The sequence below is a fragment of the Nicotiana sylvestris genome, chromosome 5 (genome assembly GCF_000393655.2).
Source record: "Nicotiana sylvestris chromosome 5, ASM39365v2, whole genome shotgun sequence".
Taxonomy (NCBI): Eukaryota; Viridiplantae; Streptophyta; class Magnoliopsida; order Solanales; family Solanaceae; genus Nicotiana; species Nicotiana sylvestris.
Window position 1 is genome coordinate 108,122,638 of NC_091061.1, and position 23,146 is coordinate 108,145,783.

Consider the following 23,146-nt stretch of genomic DNA (forward strand, 5'->3'; position numbering starts at 1 on the left):
AATAGTCAATAGCTTAGAATCTTAGTTAATTTTAATTTAAATGACATAAATCTCCATTGTTGATCATCTTGGATAGCAATTGAGCTGTAACTACGATAATATTATTTAACTCCAATCCCTGTGAATACGATATTATAATTCACTATATTCGACTAGCGAGGAATAATTTTGTGTTGTGTTTTGCGCTCGTCACCTAGTAGATAGAGTCAAACATTATCTTGGTTAGTAAGTTCCGCTTCCTCGGAGTTATCCGGTCTAAATCTTGGAGTCCATTTTATATATACAGGTTTGATGGGTAGGTCTAGGCCCTGTCCCGATCATGATACAATTCAGTTATCTCTAGAGGCTTATAGATGAGTCATGCTATTTTCTGCATCAGTATTGTGGCCTTGCCAGTACTATGTACATGTTAATTTGGTATTGATGGTTGTAGACATTTATGATGGCCTCGTCAGCATTGATTGGTATTTTCAGCTTGCAGGTAGGCTGATAAGCATGGATTTTGACCACTTATTAGTACAGTTTTACTTTTGTTTTAGTCCGAAAGTGTTGATTTATATTACCAAAACTAATAAAAGTCTTAAAATTGTAGGAATGTTGGAGATTTTTGGGCTCTTATGAAGAAATTCAACTCAAAAAGGAGTGTTCTGACTCACAAGGCAAGAAGGGGTGCAATAGACTAGAAGTGCAATCCGCAGGGGAATTTTTGTCAGCGAATTTTGAGCCACTACAAATAGACGAAAATCACATTTTTAGGTCAAGTTTTGAAGTTTTTCTGTTGTAGCCATTATAGTTTACCATTTTAGAAAATGTGTGATCATTTTGGGATAAAAATATCATTGTTTATCTTTTTAATTTTATATTATGCGTTTAATTAGTGTTTCTTCTTTGTTTTCTTCATTTTCTACTATGAGTAGCTAGATACTTACTAGGGTTGTAATCCGACCCTAGTGTGTAAACCTTATAGGTGTTATACCCCATATTTTCGTACGTGGAAGTACGCCACAAGTAAATTGATATAAGATCGGAAATGAGATGTTACGTCCCGCATTTTGGTACGTTAAAGTTTTGTCATAAGTTAATCAATGTAAGTTCGGGAAAGGGATTATTTTGAGATTATAAGCATTATGAAATATCAAACAAGTGATGAGTAAATTCATGAGGTTGACAGGGTAAGCAAATCGAAGAAAATAAATTTCATCAAAGTTTGACATTTTTGGATAAAATACGGCCCGAGCTAAAATACCCAATACTTATGGACTAGTACCATACAAGGTACCACATGACCATAATAGTAAGGTGTATAAGGTATGTTAAAAGTGAGTAGTATATTAAGTAATTTGAGATAATTCTTAATTTATGTGAATAATTGATTAATGGAGAAAATTAACAAGTTAATTAAGAGTTAGTGGATGATTAATTAAAGAATCTTGGATAAGCCCAAGGAATCCTTAACGTGGCAGCATATAATGTCACAAAATTTGACTCTTAAAGTTCAAATATAGGTGGCATATTTAGAGGAGTAGGTGGCTTAATCATCTAACATGTGGGGCCACAAAAAGACCAACTATTTATAGAAATTTCATTAGAATTGTTGGAGAAGCTAAGCATTTTAAGAGATTCTCATCAACATTGTTTATTAGGGAATTGCTACGGGTGGAGCTCCATAGCTCACTTCAAATTTTATAATACAATATAGTTTGAGAATTTGCAATTTTAAGGAATACGGTGCAATCTTTCTCAAGAATATCATACAAATTTTTCCCTACTTCGATCTGCCATTACATATTTTTCGCAATAGACGGGTGTTAGAGGGATTGTCACGAGAATCGGCTCAGGTATGTTAAGGCTATCCCTTCTTTCTTTTGGCATGCTACATACGACACAAACGAAACGTGCAAATGCACAATTTTCATACATGACTCTATTCATAGAAATATTAGAGATGCTTTTCTTCTTTATTCCACATGTGTCCTATTATCCTATCATCTGTTCATGGGTCTCAGAAAAATACGTAAGTTAAAAAAAAGTTTACTTCATGATACTACTCAAGGCATAATGGACTTGTGAGATTCCGAAAGATTTTATTGACGTACTTCTCATGCACTGCATTCATTTATACTGACCCATGACCAGATGAAATTATATACGCATATATATATATATATATATATATATATATATATTATATGTATATATATGTATATTATATGTATATATATGTATATTATATGTATATATATGTATATTATATGTATATGGGATATGGAAAAATGTTACGACGTTATATACGCACCACCACCTGATTAGCTGGTATACGTTGATGATTTGCCCACAGTGGCCGAGATGATATGATGAGATGACCTCAAAGGCTTGATGATGTTATAAACGCATATACCCATGCATTGTATGATATTTATATGCATATGCACGATATTATAATATTTAATGATTCACAAAGTTATTCAGATATACATGTTGAGTCTTTTACTCCATGTTTCTCTTATGTCTACTAGTTACTGATTTTCATATCTTACATACTCGGTACATTATTTGTACTGACGTCCCTTTTGCCCGGGGACACCGTGTTTCATGCCCGCAGGTCCTGATAGACAGGTCGAAAGTCCTCCAATTAGGTTATCAGCTCAGCAGAAGATGTTGGTGCGCTCCATTTTGCTCCAGAGTTACTTCTTTGGTCAGTATGATTAGTACATGTATTGATTGATATGGCGGGACGTATCCCTACCTTTATGATATTATGTATTCTATGAGGCTTGTAGACAGATGTCAGGTACACGGATACTTGTATGGCCTTGTCGGCCTATGTTTTGAGTATAAAAAAATAAAAAAAATCATGCTGGTCTTATAGGCCCGTACTTCATATGTATAAGTTTATATTCCCTCATGCTTTACTCTGGTTCATTTAACTATGATAGAATGATATGAGAGATACGTTATGGTAGTAATCATTTGAGTAAGGTACCGGGTGCCCGTCGTGGCCCATCGGTTTGGGTCGTGACAAAAGTAGTATAAGGGCAGTTCTATCCTAAGGAGTCTACAAGATGTGTATAGTAGAGTCTTATTTATGGGTGTGTCGTGCACCACACCTATAAGCAGGAGGCTACAAGGCATTTAAGACTTTCACTCTTTCTTCTTACTCTAGATCATGTGGTAGATCTCACTTATAAGAATTCAAACTCCTAGCTTCTATTTTATTCGTAATACGACGATACCTCCAATTGGTTAGAGATTGAATGCGGCTATGGAGGAATTGAGTAAGAGAAACACAATTTTGTGTGATGCTTATGATGAGTAAATGTAAGGTCTTCAGAGCAGATCATGTGTGTACCAAGATGTGCAAGCCTCTGGTTAAAGAGGCCTAAGGCATGAATATCTATCCACCCATATGGTGAAAAGCGACGAGAAAATTAGAAGGTACAAGTTTCAACAAGTAAAGGAAGCAAGGCGAAGAAGGGTACGAGGAAAACTGTTAGTAGAGATGAACATTAAAATTTAGGAAGAGAGAGATATATAAGCATTTTGAGTTACCTTCAATAGTAACAAACGTATGCACAATTGGTCATACCCATTTCAGTTATGCCCTATGGGGACTAACATGTGTAGTTAAGAGAATGACAGGACATTAGGATCCGACTGGGGTTGGGGTAACCCAAATTAGTGAATGGATTGCTTGCGTAAGTTGACATTTCCGAAGAATATTGCAAATGTGCTAATAGAACTCCTTGTGAGATACCCAGATGGTGCACTCTAAAGTAGTACAACTAGATATGAGTACTACAAAGATAGGCACTGGAAGCCTGGAAGGGATAATTATTACCTTAGTGTGGCTCCCATCCCTAGTAAAGAAAGAATGTTAGGCAACCCGAAGAGCCAGTAGATGGAGCCATGGGAGCTAAAAGCAAAAAAATTGTCTTGTTTGAGTTTTCAGAATAAAGTGATGGACATAAATGTTAGCGGGAATGACATGACCCCGGTTCGCCCTTCGCGAACTCTCATGACGGCACTTAGTCTCTACGACTAGGTAAGCATAACAATTTGCGGAAAAAGGAAACGACAGATAAACTAGTAAAAACTACAGATAAACATAATGGAAATGTTTAAGATACGACTCGACATATAAAAATACACACTCTGAACTGAAATATCTCCCAAAACCTAGAATCTCATGAAATCACAAGCTATGGATACTACATAGTACTCTAACTTCAAAATGTCTAAACCAAAAGAAATACAGAAGGGCTAGAACTATAAGAGAGAATAGAGAGGGAATCCTCGGTCTACGGACGCGACAGGTATACCTCAAAGTCTCTGAAGCATCGCCTCGTCTCAAGGATAGTAGGGTTGAGTCAAAGAACTTGGATAGTAAGGAAATGAAACAGTATGAAGTAACACGGGATAATAAGAATAACAACAAATACATAGAGAGAAAATCGTAGAAAGAATGTAACTCCACATAGAGATAGCAATCGTGGATCTACCAGGATACCGTCATGTAGTCCCCAAATATAACTATCTAGTGGATCTCCCGGGTATCGTCCCATAGTCCAACTCGTAGTGCGTAGGGGATCTACCAGAATACCAATCCGTAGTCCCAAATGTAAATACCCAGTACTGGGGGAATCTACCGGGTGCATGCCCATAAATCCAATATAAATGTGCAGGGGGATATACCAAAATACCAATCCGGCAAGGGGGATCTACCGGGATATCGCCCGTAGTCCCAAAGTAAACACACATCAGCAACACGAAAAATATTCAATTCAATCCAATTTCATACCAAGGTAAACATGAATTTCTAACCTAGCATGCTGCACAGAATTCAAATAAAGCAGTTTGAACAAGTAAAGCAACTAAGTCACTTAGACATGCTTCCCTAAGCTAACAGTAGGCTTAAATTGCAAGTAGTATAAACAGGGAAGAAAACACAGTTGTAGTTACTTAATGAAAATAGAATTTGCAACAATTAGCACATGTACGCACTCGTCACCCCACGTACAAGGCATTTTATATATCAACAATACCAAATCCTAAGGGGAGTTCCCCCACACAAGGTTAGGTAAGCCACTTACCTCGAACAAGCTCAATCAACTCGATATCACGTTCTTGCCACGACTACCCAACTCCAAATGACCCAAATCTATTTAAATAAATTGCATAATGTAAATATAACTTCAAGTACCTAATTCCACTAATTAATTAGAAGCTAACACGCGAAATTAAGAAAATTGCCCAAAAAGTCCCCCGGGCCCACGTCTCGGAACCAGATAAAATTCACAAAACTAGAATCCTTACACTCTCACGAGTTCATTCATACCAAATACATCAAAATCGGACCACAAACAACCCCTCAAATCCCCAAATCCAGGTCTCCAATTTCAAACCCTAAACCCCCAATTCTAACCCTTATTTTTGCATAAATTTCTTTCCAAATCAGTAGAATAATACCATATAAACGAGTTTGGATTCCAAAAATCTTACTTCCTTGAATCTCTCTCGAATCCTCTCTCAAAAACCTGCCAAAAATCTCAATTTTCGGATAAAAATGGTGAAAGAATAGGCTAAAATCGCAACAGAAACCTTATATAGGTTCTGGCCCAGGGTTTCCGCATCTGCTGCCATTTTCCTGCACCTGCGGACCCACACCTGCGGTCCCAGGTGCGCATCTGCAAAAATCCACTTAAATGCACTGGCCGCACCTATGCTTAACTTATCGCGTCTGCAGTCCTGCAGGTTCGATAAAGCACCCACACCTAGGACTCTTGGTTTTCCTTCCCCTGGATACATCTGCGACTGGCCACACGCTTCTACGGGCCAACACCTGCGGTTCCCAATCCGCAGGTGCGGTTATGACAGCACTTCAGTAGCTGAAGATGCTCCCAAATCTCCCAATTTCTTCTGTCAACCTTCCGAAATCATCCCGAGGCCCCCGGGACCTCATCCAAAAGTACGAACAAGTCATATACCACTATTCAAACTTGTACCAATCTTCGGAACACTCGAAACAACATCGAATCATCAAAACACCCTCGAGTTCAAGCCTAAGGATTCCAAAACTTCCAATTTCCGCTTCCAATCAAAAAGTTTATCAAACCTCGTCCGAATGACCTGAAACGTTTCACACACGTACCAAATTACACAACGGACCTACTCCAACTTTCGGAATCCCATTCCGACCCCGATATCAAAATCTCACCATCGAACCAGAAACTTTAAAAATTTGACTTTCGGCATTTCAAGCCTAATTAAGCTATGGACCTCCAAAACATAATCCGAACACGCCCCTAAGCCCGAAATTACCCAACGGAGTTAACGAAACCAACAAAATTCTATTTCGAGACCGTCTTCACATAGCTCCGACTACGGTCCAAATTCTAAAGCTTAAACTCTCATTTAGGGACTAAGATCCCAAAACACTCTGAAATCCAAAATGAACCTTCCCGACAAATTACAATAGCAGAAACAAACACGGGGAATGTAGTTAATAGGGGATCGGGGTATTAATTCTTAAAATGACCGACCGGGCCGTTACATCCTCCTCCTCTTTAAAGATTCGTTTGTCCTCGAACGAGCATAGAGACATAACTGAAGTAGTGAAAAGATGAGGTAACGACTGCGCATATCTTGCTCGGTGTCCCAAGTTGCCTCCTCGACTGGCTGACCCCGCCACTGAACCTTCACCAATGCAATGTTCTTTGACCTCAACTTTCGAACCTGCCTGTCCAATATCTCCACTGGCTCCTCAACATAAGATAGATCCTTGTGCAACTGGACTGAACTGAAATCCAACACGTGCGACAGATCACGTGATACTTACGGAGCATCAAAATATGAAATACCGGATGAACTCCTGCCAAGCTGGGAGGTAAGGCAAGCTCATAAACAACCTCCCCAACACGCCTCAATATCTCAAAAGTACCAATAAACTTTGGACTCAATTTCCCTTTCTTCCCAAATCTCATTAACGTCGTTCATAGGCAAAACCCAAAGCAAGACCCGCTCTTCAACCATATAGGAAACATCACGAACCTTCCGGTCCACATAACTCTTCTGTCTTGACTGGACTGTGCAAAGTCTATCCTGAATCACCTTAACCTTCTCCAAGGCATCCTGAACCAAGTATGCGACCAATAATCTCGCCTCACCCGGCTCAAACCAACCCACTGAGGATCTACACTGCTACCATACAATGCCTCATATAGTGCCATCTGAATGCTGGACTGATAACTATTGTTGTAGGCAAACTCCACCAGTGGCAAGAACTGATTCCAAGAAACTCCAAACTCCATCGCACATGCACGATCCTAAAAAATCTGAATAGTGCACTTGGACTGTCCGTCCGTCTGGAGGTGAAATGTTATGCTCAACTCCACTTGAGTACCTAATTCATGTTGTACGACCCTCCAAAACCGTGATGTGAACTGAGTACCTCTATCTGAAATGATAGAAACTGGAATACCATGTAGACGAACAATCTCCCGGATATAAATCTTCGCCAACCGCTCCGAAGAGTAGGTAGCACACATAGGAATGAAATGCACAGACTTGGTCTGCCGATCCACCATCACCCAAATGGCATCGAACTTCCTCAAAGTCCGTGGGAGTCCAATTACGAAGTCCATGGTGATCTGCTCCCACTTCCACTCCGGAATCACTATTTGCTGAAGCAACCCACTCGGTCTCTGGTGCTCATATTTCACCTGCTGTCAATTGTGGCACCGAGCTACAAACCCAACTATATCCTTCTTCATCCGCCTCCACCAATAGTGCTGCCTCAAATCCTGGTACATCTTCGCGGCACCCGAATGGATGGAGTACCGCAAACTAGGGGCCTCCTCTAAAATCAACTCCCCAAGCCCATTGGATACACATACCCGACCCTACATCCTCAATACCCCGTCATCACCAATAGTCACATCTCTGGCATCACCATGTAGAACCTTGTCCTTGAGGACAAGCAAATGAGGGTCATCAAACTGACGCTCCTGGATACGATAAAATAAGTAAGACCAAGAAATCACGCAAGCTTGAACCCGGCTAGGCTCCAAAAGACCCAATCTCACAAACTGGTTGGCTAAGGCCTTGATATCCATCCCCATGGGCCTCTCCGCTACTGGTAAGTAAGCCAAACTCCCCAAACTCTCTACCCGATGACTCAAAGCATCTGCCACCACATTCGCCTTGCCCAGGTGATATAAAATAGTGATATCATAGTCCTTCAACAACTCTAACTACCTCCTTTGGCACAAATTAAGGTCCTTCTGCTTGAACAAATGCTGCAAACTTTGCTGATCAGTATAAATCTCACAAGGCATACCGTACAAATAATAACGCCAGATCTTTAAGGCGTGAACAATAGCAGCTAACTCGAGATCATGGGCAGGATAATTCTTCTCATGTACCTTCAACTGTCTGGATGCATAAGTAATCACCCTACCATATTGCATCAATAACGCTCCAAGGACCATCCTTTAGGCATCACAATAGACAGTATAAGACCCCGAGCCTGTAGGCAATATCAAAACTGAGGCTGTAGTTAAAGTTATCTTGAACTTCTGGAAGTTTGCCTCACACTCTTACGTCCACTAGAACAGAGCACCCTTCTAGGTCAGCCTAGTCATAGGTGCTGCAATTGATGAAAACCCCTCAACAAATCGATAGTAATACCCCGCCAAGCCAACAAAATTGCGGATCTCTATAGCTGAGGATGGTCTAGGCCAACTTCGCACTGCTTACACTTTCTTTGGATCCATCTGTATAACCTCACTCGATACCACGTGACCCAAGAATGCCAAGGAATCCAACCAAAACTCACATTTCGAGAACTTTGCATATAACTTCTTTTCCCTCAAAGTCTAAAGCACTGTCCTCAGATGCTGCTCATAATCTTCCTGATTCCGGGAGTATACTAGAATATCATCAATAAAGACAATGACGAATGATTTAAGATATGGCCAAAACACATTATGTATCAAATGCATGAAGGCTGCTGGGGCATTGGTCAACCCAAATGACATAACAAGGAACTCGTAATGACTATACCGAGTCTTGAAAGCAGTCTTCGGGATATCTGGCTCTCGAATCTTCAACTGATGGTAACCTGAACGCAAGTCAATCTTAGAAAACACTTGTGCACCCTGTAGCTGGTCAAACAATCATCTACAAGGCAAAGGATACCGGTTCTTCACTGTAACTTTGTTCAACTAGCGATAATTAATGCATATATGCATATAACCATCTTTTTGTCTTCACAAACAACATAAGAGCACCCCAAGGTGATACACTAGGCTGAATAAAACCCTTATCAAGCAATTCTTGTAACTGATCCTTCAACTCCTTCAACTCAGGAGGGGCTATACGATACGGAGGAATAGAAATGGGCTGGGTGCCCGACAATAGATCAATGCCAAAATCAATATCTCTGTCGGCTGGCAAACTAAGAAGATCAGCTGGAAATACATCAGGGAAGTCCCGTACTACTAGGATTGAATCAACTGTAGGGGTATCAACACTAACATCTCTCACATAGGCCAGATACGTGTCACACCCCTTCTCAACCATTCGCTGAGCCTTAAGGAAATAAATAACTCTACTAGGAGTGTGATCTAAAGTACCCCTCCACTCTAATCGCGGTACACCTGGCATAGCCAGCGTCATGATTTTGGCGTGACAATCAAGAATAGCATAATGGGGAGACAACCAGTCCATGCCCAAGATAACATCGAAATCTACCATTCTGAGCAATAATAAATCGGCTCTGGTCTCAAAACTACTAAGAGCAACCAAACATGACCAATAAATGTGGTCCACAACAAGAGAATCCCCCACACGCGTAGAAATATAAACAGGGGAACTCAAAGAATCCCGAGATACACTCAAGTGCGGGGAGAAATAAGAAGACACATAAGAATAGGTAGATCCTTGATCAAATAAAATCTATGAATCTCTATGATCAATCAAGACAATACTGTGATGACAGAATCAGAGGTGACAACCTCGGTATGGGCAGAAAGGGCATAATATCTGACCTGGCCTCCCCCTCTAGGGCGACCTTTACCTCCCCGACCCCCACCTCTAGCTGGCTAAGTAGGTGGGGTAGCAACTAGTGCTATGATCATAGCCTGGGAACTCTGCGGGGCACATTGTGGCTGAGAAGTCTGTGGAGGTGCACCCCTTCTAAGTTTGGGGAAATCCCTAACCATATGGCTTGTGTCACCACACTCAAAACAAGCTTTGGGAGGACGTGGCGGCTGTGACTGGCTCGGGCTAGATCTGCTAGACTGACACTAAAAACACCCCGTGTAGGAGGCGCACTAGATACTGGAGGTGAATAATAAGGCTCCTGAGGTCAAGAAGGAGCTGGAATACCACTGGCTGTTAGAAGAGCTGAATGAATGGGGCAACTCATATAACCCCTACCATGACGAACTGTAGCTGGAGCACGGGCACCAGAATAATGGCCCGACTCTAAGACCTCTTGGCCTCCCTCTCCTCTCTATCCCAAGCATGCATATCCTCTATACTCCTAGCAATGCTCACCACCTGCTGATAATGAATATCCATCTCCAGGTCTCGAGCCATACTAGACCTGATGCTGGGAATAAGTCCCTCAATAAATCGCTGAACTCTCTCGCGAACAGTAGAAACCAAGTCTAGTGAATGCCTAGCCAAGTCAGTGAAGCAGACAACATACTCCGAGACAGTCATAGTACCCTGGTGCAAATGCTCAAACTCTGTTGTGCCATGCGTCCTTGAGGCTCTGAGGGACATACTCTCTCAAGAAGATATCTGAAAACTGCGTCCATGTTTCTCTCATGTCTACTTGTTACTGATTTTCATTCCTTACATACTCGGTACATTATTTGTACTGACGTCCCTTTTGCCTGGGGACGCTGCGTTTTATGCCCGCAGGTCTTGATAGACAAGTCGAGAGTCCTCCAAGTTGGCTATCAGCTCAGCGGAAGGTGTTAGTGCGCTCCATTTTGCACCAGAGTTATCAGTATGATTAATGCATATATTTATTGGTATGGCGGGACCCTATCCCGACCTTTATTATATTATGTATTCTTAGAGTCTTGTAGACAAATATCTGGCACACAGATACTTTATGGCCTTGTCGGCCTAGTTTTCGAGTATAAAAAATAAAAAAAAATCATGCTGGTCTTATAGGCCCGTACTTCATATGTATAAGTTTATATTCCCTCATGTTTTACTTCGGTTCATTTAACTATGATAGAATGATATGAGAGATACATTATGTTGGTACTCGGTTGAGTAAGGTACCGGGTGCCCGTCATGGCCCATCGGTTTGGGTCGTGACAAAAGTGGTATCAGAGCAGTTCTATCCTAGGGAGTCTACAAGCCATGTCTAGTAGAGTCTTGCTTATGAGTGTGTCGTGTGTTAGAGCTCACTTATAAGAATACAAACTCCTAGCTTCTATTTTATCCGTAATATGACGATACCTTCATTTGGTTAGAGATTGAATGCGGCTTTGGAAGAATTGAGTAAGAGGAACTCAATTTTGTATGATGCTTATGATGAGTAAATGTAAGGTCTTTAGTAGATCATGTGTGTACCAAGATATGCAAGCCTCTAGTTAAGGAGACCTAAGAAATGAATATCTATCCACCCATATGGTGAAAAATGACGAGAAAATTAGAAGGTACAAGTTTCAACAAGTAAAGGAAGCAGCGCGAAGAAGGGTACGAGGCAACCCGTTAGTAGAGATGAAGATTATCTACAATTTAGGAAGAGAGAGATATATAAGCATTTTGAGTTACCTTCAACAGTAACAAACGTATGCACAATTGGTCATACCCATTTCAGTTATACCCTATGGGGGCTAACAGGTGTAGTTAAGAGAATGAGAGGATATTAGGATCCTGCTGGGGTTAGGGTAACCAAATTAGTGAATGGATTGCTTGCGTTAGTTGAAATTTCCAAAGAATATTGTGAATGTGCTAATAGAACTCCTTGTGAGATACCTAGATGGTGCATTCTAAAATAGTACAACTAGATATGAGTACCACAAAAGATAGGAACTGGAAGCTTGGAAGGGATAAATATTACCTTAGTGTGGCTCCCATCCCTAGTAAAGAAATTAGGCAACCCGAAGAGCCAGTAGATGGAGCAATGGGAGCTAAAAGCAAAACAATTGTCTTGTTCGAGTTTTCAGAATAAAGTGATGGACATAAATGTTAGCGGAAATGTCACGACCCCGGTTCGCCCTCCGTGAACTATTGTGACGGCACCTAGTCTCTACGACTAGGTAAGACTAACCATTTGCGGAAAAAGGAAATGAATGATAAACTAGTAAAAACTGCAGATAAACATAATAGAAACGTTTAAGATACCGCTCGACATATACAAATACACACTCTCAACTGAAATATCTCCCAAAACCCGGAATCTCATGAAATCACAAGCTATGGATACAACATAGTGATCTAACTCCAGAATGCCTAAATTAAAATAAATATAGAAGGGCTATAACTATAAGAGAAAATGGAGAGGGACTCCTTGGTCTGCGGATGCGGCAGATATACCTCGAAGTCTCTGAAGCATCGCCTCGCCTCAAGGATAGTAGGGTTGAGTCGAAATACCTGGATCTGCACACGAAATCATGTGCATGAAATGGCATGAGTATACCATAGTGGTATCCAGTAAGTTCCAAGCCTAACCTCGGTCGAGTAGTGACAAGGAAGGTCAGGGCCCTACTGGTCACACACACACACACACACACATACACACACACACACACACACACACATATATATATATATATATATAAAGAAATGAAACAGTATGAAGAAACATAGGATAATAAGAATAACAACAAGTACAATGGAGAGAAAATCACAGAAAGAACGTAGCTCCATACAGAGAGAGCAACCGTGGTTCTACCAAGATACCGTCCTGTAGTCCCAAAATATAAATATCTCGTGGATCTCCCGGGTGTCATCCCATAGTCCAACTCGTAGTGCGCAGGGGATCTACCAGAATACCATTCCGTAGTCCCAAATGTAAATGCCCAGTACTGAGGGAATCTACAAGGTGCAGTCCCGTAGTTCCAATATAAATATGCAGGGGGATCTACCGGAATACCAATCTGTAGTCCCAAATAAACAGGCAAGGGGGATCTACCGGGATATCACCCGTAGTCCCAAAGTAAACACACAGCAGCAACACGAAGAATATTCAATTCAATCCAATTTCGTACCAAGGTAAACATGTATTTCTAACCTAGCATGCTGCACAGAATTCAAATAAAGCAGTTTGAACAAGCAAAGCAATTAAGTCACTTAGACATGCTTCCCTAAGCTAACAGTAGGCCTAAATTGCAAGTAGTATAAACAGGGAAGAAAACATAGTTGTAGTTACTTAATAAAAATAGAATTTGCAACAACTAGCACATGTACGCACTCGTCACCTCACGTGCAAGGCATTTCATATATCAACAATACCAAATCCTAAGTGGAGTTCTCCTACACAAGGTTAGGCAAGCCACTTACCTCGAACCAGCTCAATCAACTCGATATCACATTCTTGCCACGAGTACCCGACTCCAAATTGCCCAAATCTATTTAAATGAATTGCATAATGTAAATATAACTTCAAGTAACTAATTTCACTAATTAATTCGTAGCTAACACGCGAAATTTAGAAAATTTCCCAAAACGTCCCCCGGGCCCACATCTCGGAACCGGATAAAATTCACAAAACTACAACCCTTACACTCGCACGAGTTCATGCATACCAAATACATCAAAATCGGACCACAAACAACCCCTCAAATCCCCAAATCTAAGTCTCCAATTTCAAACCCTAAACCCCCAATTCTAACCCTTATTTTCCATAAATTTCTTGCCAAATCACTAGAATAATACCAAATAAACGAGTTTGGGTTCCAAAAATCTTACCTCCTTGAAGCTCCCTTGAATCCTCTCTCAAAAATCTCCCAAAAATATCAATTCTCGGATAAAAATGGTGAAAGAATAGGCTAAAATCGCAACTAAAATCTTATATAGGTTCTGGCCTAAGGTTTCAGCACCTGCGGCCATTTCCCCGCACCTGCGGTCCCAGGTGCGCATCTGTAAAAATCCACATAAATGCACTGGCCGCACCTGTGCTTCACTTACCACATCTGCGGTCTCGCAGGTGCGATAAAGCACCTGCGACTCCTGGTTTTCCTTTCTCTGGCCGCATCTGCGACTGACCACACGCTTCTGCGGGACCGCACTCGCGGTCCCCAATCCGCAAGTGCGGTTATGACAACACTTCAGTAGCTGAAGCTGCTCCCAAATCTCCCAATTTTTTCGTCAACCTTCCGAAATTATCCCGAGGCCCCCGGAACCTCAACCAAAAGTACGAACAAGTCATATACCACTATTCAAACTTGTAACAATCTTCGAAACACTCGAAACAACATCGAATCATCAAAACACCCTTGGGTTCAAGCCTAAGGATTCCAAAACTTCCAATTTTCGCTTCCGATCAAAAAGTCTATCAAACCTCATCCGAATGACCTAAAATTTTGCACACACGTCCCAAATTACACAACAGACCTACTCCAACTTCCAAAATTCCATTCCGACCCCGATATCAAAATCTCACAATCGAACCAGAAACTTCAAAAATTTGCTTTCGACATTTCAAGCCTAATTAAGCTAAGGACCTCCAAAACATAATTCGAACACGCCCCTAAGCCCGAAATCACCCAAATGAGCTAACGGAATGAACGAAATTCCATTCCGAGACTATCTTTACACGGCTTCGACTACTGTCCAAATTCTAATGATTAAACTCTCATTTAGAGACTTAGTGTCCCAAAACACTCCGAAATCCAAAACGAACCTTCCCGATAACTTACAATAGTAGAAAAAGCATGGGGGATGCAGTTAATAGGGGATCAGGGCATTAATTCTTAAAACGACCGGCCGGGTCGTTACATGGAAATAAGAAAAGATGATAGTATTATAGAGTCTATAGTCAATTGAAGGAAAAGACGAGAGATGACAGGCCTTGAGATAACAAAATATGACCCATGAACATAAGATGAAATAATAAGATACATAGGACATAAAGTCATATCCTCACTTCGAGAAATAAGTTCGCGAATCTAATGTGATTAACTGAAGAAAAAGTTAGACCCTAGAGTAATAGAAACCAGTATGGATTGGTGAACAAGATAAACTAAACATGAATTAGGGACTAAGTGATTTGATAATAGTCGGCATCATGAGAATTTCAGATTTCATTCCGGCAATAGTAGAATAGACAAGAGAAGAAGATTTCGGAGAAATTCAGAGAATGGTCATTTAGGAAGACACTTCCCTAAAACAAGTAATGTGAGCAAAGTTAAGCTTAAGGGACTGTATATACCAGTTACAATAAGTGTCACCCTTGTGAGTAAGGAATTTTGTTATCCTTGGTACAGAAGGATTATGGCAAGGCGAGTAAGGGTCATCGACGATGTGAAAAGACGCCAGAGATGAAGAGGTAAAATATCTATAGAAAGATCGTCGTAGCACTAAACCTTAGTAATCCCCTAAAGGGTGGAATATGGAGTGATGTGACATTAAGTCAGAATTAAGTGGTTCTAGTAACTATGGAATGGTAAAGGAAGAATAAAAAAAAGAAAAAGGGATCAGACTGTATTTATTCAAATCCTACAGGTATGCTACGATTCCAAAACATTATGAAAACGTGCTGTCAAGGAAAGGAAGTAAGGGTCCTGCCCGAGATGTTATTGTTAAATAAGGAGCCAGTACGATACGTAAGTTAAGACAAAGAAAATAACCCAAGAAAGATTACGCGGAACATTGATATAAGAATGGGCCAACGAGTAATTAGTAGTTGATTCGGGAAGAGCCTATGGCTAAATAGGAGGTTGCAGATGAGTCAGTAGATCGTGCGACATAAACATAGTAAAACCTAATATAATGAATTCAGCCTCGTAGTTACGGCATTGTGATACTTGAGATCAATTCAGATAGGAATTATGGTAGTTAAAAAGGTACCATATGAGTGTTACAGAAATAAAAGAAAGTGCCACCGTGAATACAGTCAAAGTATCAGTTCAGAAGCAACCCTACAAGCACATGGGCATGGAGGTAAGAACTACGGATAATTATAGGTGAGTACGAACATCAAGAATTCCATCGGGTATGCGATGTAATAAGCTCATAGCTTTACAAGAGTCAAAACGTCTTCTCTAAGTACTACAACGAAAGACTAACTGAGGAAATATGGAAGAAGGCTTCAATCTAAACATGGTAACTCGAAGGAGAAAAATAATGGTCATGTAAAAACAGTCTCATTATAACATTGTATGCACGCTATAAAAAAGTGGCACCTATCGTGGCTAATGAACGAGAAGTAAAGTCAAAAGTAATATTTATGATCACATGAGTTGCACAAAAAATTTGGCATGCGTGGGAACTAAGATAAGCTAAGTTTGTAGAAATAAGGAGGTGGAAGACCAGGAAAAGTAATAGCTTACATTTAAAGAAAGTTGAGAAAGAATGAAAGGAACTATTCGATCAATGATCCAAAGTTAGTTACGTTATGAACACACTTAAGAGTTCGGAGTATTATCCATGCAACATATATATATTGACAATATACAGCCGTAGATGACTTTGGTATAAAAGAAATAATTGAGTCCAGGTCATAGACAAAGGATTGAATTGTTGGAAGATTGTATCATAGATATTCCATTGCGTCCATGAATGTCTAAAGTAATAACTAACACCATGGGCCATAGATCGGAAGGTAGCTTAAGCCTACATAAAGGTTGGTCATAGGGAAGAGGAAACTAAAAAGTTACATCAACTAAGTAAATCAGTAGTCTGATTATTGGACCCGGAAAATTATAGACCTCGTGATTGAGAACATTGCAGGATTACTCTTAGATATTAGAGGTACAAGAGAGGTAGTACTGTAGCCATATTCTATGACGGCTCTACGATAAAGCCAATTAGAAGAATACCAGTCTCATGAGAAGTCAGTATGAAGCTCCCACCGAATTGTGTATGCATCAGAGGTGCAAGTATTATAATAGAGCTTCGGGTTGTGGGTATGACTTATACTTATGTGGAAGGGAGGTCATGAAAGAGATAGAAGATGTGATGCAAGATTTTAAGGTAAATAAGGTAAAGGTGAACAATGTACGAGATACTAAAATGTAGTAGGTTGTGAATAATGCATACTTCAGATAGAGGGCTAGAAGTGTTGGGATTCAGTATCCAAGGAGGATAGCGGTATCATTAGTGGCATGTCTTCCAGCCTATGGTTTCTAGGTACCGAGGGATCTAGTTGAGAGAGTAAAAGAAGAGTAAGAGACGATGTGATGTCTCGCTTGATGTTCCAGAAAAGCATAAGGAAATCAGTTGCAATCTAAAGTATAATAGAACGACAAGGTTTTAGAGAGACAGGAGTAAGGATAAGAAAAAGGGCAAGTGAGAAGGTGACGAAAATGGATGAGTCCTTGGGATTAAGCCCGTGAAAAAAGGAAGCTGATGGTTTCTCTAAGTTATAGAAAGCTCAGTATAGCCTGAATGAACTCGAAGGACTCTAAGACTAGTAGCATCTACAAGAGATGGAATGCTGCACCAGTAGTAGAATAAATGTGTGATTGTGATAGATAAAGGATCACGTTTGGACTTTCGATTGAGTAATGATTTGAAGAGGATTTCATGAATTCTACGGGATTAAAATACCCACTGAGGTGAATCACATTGGGATGCTATAAAATACGGTTATGGAAGATAGTATTGCCCCTAAGTGGATCAGTCTAATTACTCCAGATGTCCCTGATGAGACATGGGCCCTAGCAGTAATATATTACGTAAGAAGTTTCAAGTCTTCAAATGGTATATTGTTGAATAACATTGAAGTGAATCAATAATGGATGGGTAATAGTTGCAAAGTACGAGATGAGATTGGGCCATCAGTCTTAAGATGAATATTAATGAAGAAGCATTAAAGGATTTAGCTTTATGCATATATCATAAGCAACAAGAGTAACCCGGAACTCGGTAGCAGACCTCATTAATTATAAATCAAAGTAAGAATTATGGTATATTATTGACTACTTAGATGTATTGAAGCTAATGATACCCAGAGGGACAACTTGACATAATTTTGTATATGTTCACAAAGTAAAGCCTAGAGATTGGCTAAAAGCTGGAGGAAAGAGAAGAGAAGAGTCGCATAGGCGCACATACAAAGTTAGAGTCGTAAAGGCTGCATGATAGAAGATAGAAAGAGTTACGAGATTAGAAGGATTCCGACTACAAGTCGTGGGGTGAGAAAGAGGATTAAAGGGGGAATGCCTGGACTTTGGGATTCATTCACATAATAGTCACCTAGATTGCAAGAGGAATACTAAAGTATTCACAAGAGCTATGGGTTATGAGAATGATAAGTGCATCAATCAACATTCGAGGACGGATGTTCCAAAGGGGAGAATGATGTCACATTCCATATTTTCGTACGTGGAAGTACGCCACAAGTAAATTGATATAAGATCGGAAATGAGATGTTACGTCCCGCATTTTAGTACGTTAAAGTTTCATCGTAAGTTAATCAATGTAAGTTCGGGAAAGGGATTAGTTTGAGATTATAAGCATTATGCTACATTAAACAAGTGATGAGTAAATTCATGAAGTTGAGAGGGTAAGAAAATCAAAGAAAATAAATTTCGTCAAAGTTTGAAATTTTGGGATAAAATACGGCCCGAGCTAAAATACCTGGTACTTATGAACTAGTACCATACAAGGAACCACATGATCATGATAGTAAGGTGTATAAGGTATGTTAAAAGTGAGTAGTATATTAAGTAATTTGAGATAATTCTTAATTATGTGGATAATTGGTTAATGGAAAAAATTAACAAGTTACTTAAGAGTTAGTGGATGATTAATTAAGAATTTTGGATAAGGCCAAGGAATCCTTAACGTGGCAGCATATAATGTCACAAAATTTGACTCTTAAATTTCAAATATAGGTGGAATATTTATAGGAGTAGGTGTCTTAATCATCTAACATGTGGGGCCCACAAAAAGACCAACTATTTATAGAAATTTCATTACAACTGTTGGAGAAGCTAAGCATTTTAAGAGATTCTCATCAACATTGTACATGAGGGAATTGCTACGGGTGAAGCTCTATAGCTCACTTCAAATTTATAATACAATATAGTGTGAGATATTGCAATTTTAAAGAATATGGTGCAATCTCTCTCAAGAATATCATACAAAGTTTTCCCTACTTCGATCCGCTGTTACACATTTTTCGCAATAGACGGGTGTTAGAGGGATTATCAAGAGAATCGGCTCAGGTATGTTAAGGCTATCCCTTCTTTCTTTTGGCATTCTCTATACGACACAAACTAAACGTGCAAATGCACAATTTCCATACATGACTCGATTCATGGAAATATTAGAGATGCTTATGTTCTTGATTTCACATGTGTCATATTATTCTATCATATGTTCATGGGTCTCAGAAAAATACATTAGTTGAAAAAAAGTTTACTTCATGATACTACTCAAGGCATAATGGTCTTATGACATTCCGAAAGATTTTATTGGCGTACTTCTCATGCATTGAATTCATATACATTGACCCATGACCAAATGACGTTATATATATATATATATATTATGTATATGGGATATGGGAAAAGGTTACGACATTATATACGCACCACAACCTGATCAGCTGGTATACGTTGATGATTTGCCCACAGTGGCCAAGATGATATGATGGGATGCCCTCAGAGGCTTGATGATGTTATAAACGCATATACCCATGCATGGTATGATATTTATACACATATTCACGATATTATAATATTAAATGATTCACAGAGTTATTCAGATATACATGTTGAGTCTTTTACTCCATATTTCTTTCATGTTTACTAGTTACTGATTTTCATTCCTTACATACTCGGTACATTATTTGTACTGATGTCCCTTTTGCCTGGGGATGCTAAGTTTCATGCCCGCAGGTCCTGATAGACAGGTCGAGAGTCCTCCAAGTAAGCTATCAGCTCAGCGGAAGGTGTTGGTGCGCTACATTTTCTCCGGAGTTGATTCTTTGGTCAGTATGATTAGTGTTTACCATGAAAATGGTAATAACAATTAAATTTGTAAATGAGACTCTAAAAATACATGATCTATTTTTATTCTAGTTGTTAGAGCGTTGATGCTAGGTGTATGAAGTTTAATGACGAAATGCAATTCAAAACGGGGCAGTAATCAAATCGAGGGGCTTGCTACCCGGGCTTCGGACTGATCGATAAAAGTCCTCGAGGTCGATACCCGGCTTGAGGTCTAGCTATCGGGGGGGGGGTAACCGAGAAGGGGATAACGATTAAGATATAACTAAAGGAGGCTCTTTATGGCCAATATCAAGCAAAAAATGAAGAACAAGTATGAAAGCAATAAAATGGAAAGAGTAGCCTCGAGCGAGTAAGTTAGAGAGAAAAGAGAGAGAGTTATTATTGATCTTGTGTAGAGTAGTTGGAGCAACAACAAACCTTTACAAAGTTATGAGGATCCCCTTTATATAGGAGGGGGAATACAACATAGTATAGAATGCATTAAGTGTGAAGACATGGAGATGGGACGGCTAGACATGATATCAGACTCTACTAACGCCATTTGCTTGACTCGGGGATTCCCCACCCTCGGGGTCATTGCTGGGTCGACCGTGAATGAACTTCGAGGGGGAGAACTTGGCCACAATCCTGCAGCCTCGAGATATCGATATGACTCCCCAAATACACTTTAATGGCAAGAAATCGGACCTTCCGGTTTCACCGTACACAGATAGTCTCTGCGTTTCCTAGAATGAAGTAATAGGAAACAATTTTGAACCGTCGTCTTGAGGTCATGATTGCCGTGACGTCAACCGATAAGAGCCTTAAATGCCATATTCTAGAAAACCGTGCAAAGGTCTCCGTCAAATATGATAATCGAGGAACCCACGAACTACCATTGGCTCATCCTTTCCGCTGCCCAGGTGGTTCCTATAAATGCATCGACTCTTTGATACTTATTACTTTCACCCCATCTCCAAATTCACGAGTCAGAACCCTTTGCCTCTCCATTCTTCCATCTCGTTTTTAGAGAAATTTTTGCTATTGACATGTCTAGGACTTCTAGAACAGTTCCCCGGTGGAACGATGCTGTATCATCATCTCGATCATGGGAGGAAACCAGAGCGATTCCTTCTTTGGAACAGTGTACCCCACCTAATCTCGATATGTCGAAGGATTTTAATGTCGATGCCACCTCATCTACACTAGGATGGTGTGAGCATGTGTCCCGATATGTTAGCATCGTGACCAATATTAGCATGGTAAAGACGGACTACCGATGGAGCGAGGCAGTGGGGGTGGAGATTCCCGGTCCCAATGATAATATAATGGACCATAAGGCCGACTTTCTTTACGTATACACCTACCCATTCACCATGGGTCCCGATAATTCTTCTAAGTCCTCTCCCCCGAAGATAGACCTAGTTATCCTTGACTTCTACGATCGATACAAAGTGACGCTTGGTCAGATCTACCATTCTTTTTGGAGGATAGTGTTGATGCTTCGCCATTTCACCGAAGGGGTTGAGGGTGAGATCTTTATACTCAATCATCTGATCAGGATGTACAACCCTCAATTTTATCGAGGTTTAATCAGGCTCCGTCATCGATCCAAAAAATCATTTTTCTCAAGTGTCGACGAGGGAAAAGATCGAGGATGGATGAGTAGGTTTATCCGGGTGAAGACCTTGGATATCATCCCGGCCCAAAGGATGCCCTATTCGAAGAGGTGGAATACCCAACGTAAGCAATTTTTCCCTTAACCGCTTTTAAACTATTTTTATTTTTGAAATAACGATCTATTTGTGCTTCCTGCAGCCGCTGCATGGTACCCCAAGGCGGTTCTAAACTTGTCGGGGGTGGATCAAGTGGTTGGACGAGAAGTTCCCATATTTTGTTCGATCTTGGACCAACCTGGCCAAGGAGCGAAGGGTGTCCAAGAATCATGGTAAAGTTTCCTTACCGCCTATGTTTCATGTTTGTGTTCCCCCCCGCGCCCTTGGTGGTGACATCCCGCGGTTACCGCACTTGTGCAGGTCTTGGCGAGAATATGCTGATGAGGCTACCTCCTGGTGGCGAAGTACGGGCTTTGGAGCTTGACACGAGCAAGAAGAGGAAAATCAAGGTAGCTGTTATTCTTCCTGCGGCAAATCCAGGTCACTCGGGCATCGAGCCGCTCCTGGAACTTCTGCTTCAACTTTAGAGGTGAATCCTGACAACGAGGAAGAGGATGACGATGGATGTCAGCTACAATGGAGGATGAGATTGGATGTGAAAGCCTCGTAGGTGCCTCGGTCGGAGGTTGCCAAGTCCAGAACGGCTGAATCTAGTCAGTCTCATGAACCGGAGGTCCTTGAAGAGGGTGTTAATGCAGATTCAAATCGCGCAACTGAATTCGATGCAGTTTCCATCGGGGGGACCGCTGCCATTGATCCTGAAGGATCGGGGCCCGTAGCTTTTCAGGAGCATGGGTTGCCTTCTGGTGAAGTCGGCGACCTGAAGGACTTCTTCTCATACTTCTCATACTTCTAGGTCTTTGATGGTGTTAGTGATAGTGCCGATCTTGATGTTCCCGGCACCATCAAAGCGGAGGAAAAGTTTAAACAGTAGGTGACAGCCATTTCTCATGTATTTCTTTTATCGTCGGATGTCATCCCTTGTCTTTCTAACTTATCCGCTACGCTGCAATGCAAGAAGACGTATGATCATGCCATCCTTCGACTCCGTGAGGAGCTTTCTTATCATGAAACGGAGTGCAAGAAAGCTACCTCGATGCTACGAGATTTGGAGGCTCGCTCTGCCCAGGGAGGGACAAAACTAAGAGAGCTCCGAGCTACTTTGGAAATGACGCTTCGGGAAAAGACCGACCTTGCTGCGCAGGTATTTTGCCTTGCTTGTACTCGACTTCCATTTCTGTGTTCTGACATAAATTGGTTCACCTTTCTTTTGTAGGTCGAGTAGAATGGTTCACAGATTGACCAACTGAATGCGGAGATCTTGTCATAACCCAGCCCACA